The sequence below is a fragment of the Nannospalax galili genome, unplaced genomic scaffold, assembly GCF_000622305.1.
Source record: "Nannospalax galili isolate Female #2095 unplaced genomic scaffold, S.galili_v1.0 scaffold441, whole genome shotgun sequence".
Classification (NCBI taxonomy): domain Eukaryota; kingdom Metazoa; phylum Chordata; class Mammalia; order Rodentia; family Spalacidae; genus Nannospalax; species Nannospalax galili.
The window spans coordinates 776,976-779,218 of record NW_008348089.1 but is presented as its reverse complement, the minus strand read 5'-3'; the positions used below and the strand labels follow the sequence as shown (position 1 = coordinate 779,218).

The following is a 2,243-nucleotide window of genomic DNA, read 5'->3' as shown; positions in this document are numbered from 1 at the left end:
GTAAAGAAAAATGAAATGAAAAGTAATGAACCATGCAAGGATTTCCCTTTAGCGTTATTTTGTTTCCCAGGATGGGGGGGTCATTCGTGCTGCTTTCCCTCTCTAAGTGCTTATTTACTATTTACATCTATTGCAGAGTTGTTAGATATTATGCACCATATGCATGGTGCGCATTCTTGTTCCCTTACAATCGTACTCTACCGGGGTTATCTTCTGTAAACTGTCTTCCTATTTCTGTGGAGCAGCTTCTCAAGGTGAGGGGTAGTAAAACGCTCTACTACAGATTCTTTAGTCACTGTAGAGTAGAGAACAGAACTTTAAGTACTAAATTCATTGTGAATTCACCATCCCAGTGGATTTCACTGATGCAATCATGAAAACTGGCCATGAAGCCTGACATGGAGATAGTCCTCAACACAGCCGGGGTTTTTGTTGTTATTGTTGTTGTTGTTTGTTTTGTTTTTAAGTTATAGCCAGTTCTTTTCTTACTTTACTAAAACTGAATACATGGTATACAAAGAAATAAATCCATTCTATAAACACTAGAGCCTCCGGCTCTCGCTCTCTCTCTCTCTCTCTTTTGCCTTTAGGGACACTTTTACTTGGAAAGTTACAACACTAGTACAAGTCAAGCCTTACACATTTAACATTTGCTTGTTGAAAGCAATTCGTAATATCAAAATTAAACATGTTTTACTTTTTTCCTCACAAGAGCACAAAAATAATGAAGGGGAACTTAAACAGAAAAATTTTTAAAGGTAACACGATTTTTCTCTCAGTAGTCCTTGGGTAGTTTTGACGGAAGTTTCCATCTTTTGTTTCTAGTATCTGCTTCTGCCTCCCCCTCTATCAGATTGGCTTCCTCCACAACCACCACCTCTTGGCGCTCCACGGCTTGAACTGCTGTAGGTATCACGTGGAGGAGGGTACCCTCTTGCCATAGAACGGGGAAGCCCTCGTTCTTGTCTGCCAGTGCAATCACGGCCACTTGAGTAGAGATCACTTAGGCTGCTGGAGTAACTTTCTCGACTTCCGCCATATCCATCCCGTCAGCTGCTGCAATCATCATAGCGACTGCTTCCACGGTAAAGTGGCAGTGGCCCTCGTGTGGGTGGAGCAGTAAGTGAATTACTGTAACTCTCATATGAATCTCTGTAGGAACCTCCGCTTGGATGATCTGAATGGTCATGATACCAACCATAGCCATCTCTATCACCATAGCCTCTGGATGGATAGTCATCACGTTAACTGGAATGGCTGTAATCACGGTAAACATAATCTCTTGGTGGTGGCATAATCTCTGGTATAGCGAGAGCTTGGGTAATCTCTGCTGGAATAGCTGTCTTTTGTCAAATAGCCATCATCTCTTCGGGATAAATAAACATCTCTACGAGAAGGCGGGGTCTCCTTTCGTGGTGGGCCTCTGTAACTATCTCTTCTACGTGATACAGGAGCTCTTCCACCCATCCCACTGCTGCTGCGAACTGGTCCTGAAGGTGTCGATCTTTTAGGAGGAGGACCCTCCCGCTTTGTGGTGGTGGTCCCCTTTTTATTGGAAGTGGCCCCCTGGAAGAACTCATGTTCATGAAATAGCCACCATCATCCATGTATCTCCATGCGAAGGGGGTCCCCTAGCTCCTCCACTTCCTCCTCTAAGACCTCTGGGAGGGCCTCTGCTTCTTGGAGGTGGAGGTGGTCCACGGCGACCACTTTCAAAGGATGGTTTGGTGGCCTGCTCTACCTTGATGGCTTTTCCATCCAAGGACTTGCCATTCATATCTCTGGCTGCATCTTTAGCATCTGCTGGGCTTTCGAAGGTGACAAAAGCAAAACTTCTTGATTTGTTGGTTTCCCGATTTTTTATCCAAAATATTTCTACTATTTGTCCATACTTGCCAAATACTGCTTCAAGGGCTTTCTCGTTTGTTTCTGTATTGAGCCCACCAATGAAGAGCTTCCCTGGGCGATCTGCTTCGACCATCTTTTCTTCCAGCCGTTAAGAGTCAGAGGAATTGAAGATCTCAAGCTCCTATGAGTTCGCCAACTGGGCCTTCCAAGTAGCTCAGCACCGGTGACAGCTGCAGGGTCCCCGGGGCTAATGCTTCCGCAGATAGGAAGCTGCTTTCCCGCGTGGTCACCGTGCATCTCCCTCCGAGAACCAGACCCAGTTCTCTTTTTATAGTACCCCTCCCATGATGAAAGTCACCTCAGTGCTGGGGACAGACCCTATGCCTGTTCTGAAT

At 45.5% G+C, this 2,243-nt stretch overlaps 1 pseudogene across 1 annotated transcript; it reads right to left on the bottom strand.

Moving 5' to 3' along the window:
- Positions 1–821: 821 nt before the first annotated feature.
- On the bottom strand, positions 822–2,031 carry LOC103743356 (annotated as a pseudogene). The gene has a single exon (XR_001872726.2). The product of XR_001872726.2 is annotated as an RNA binding motif protein, X-linked-like-1 (transcript).
- Between the last annotated feature and the right edge of the window lie 212 nt (positions 2,032–2,243).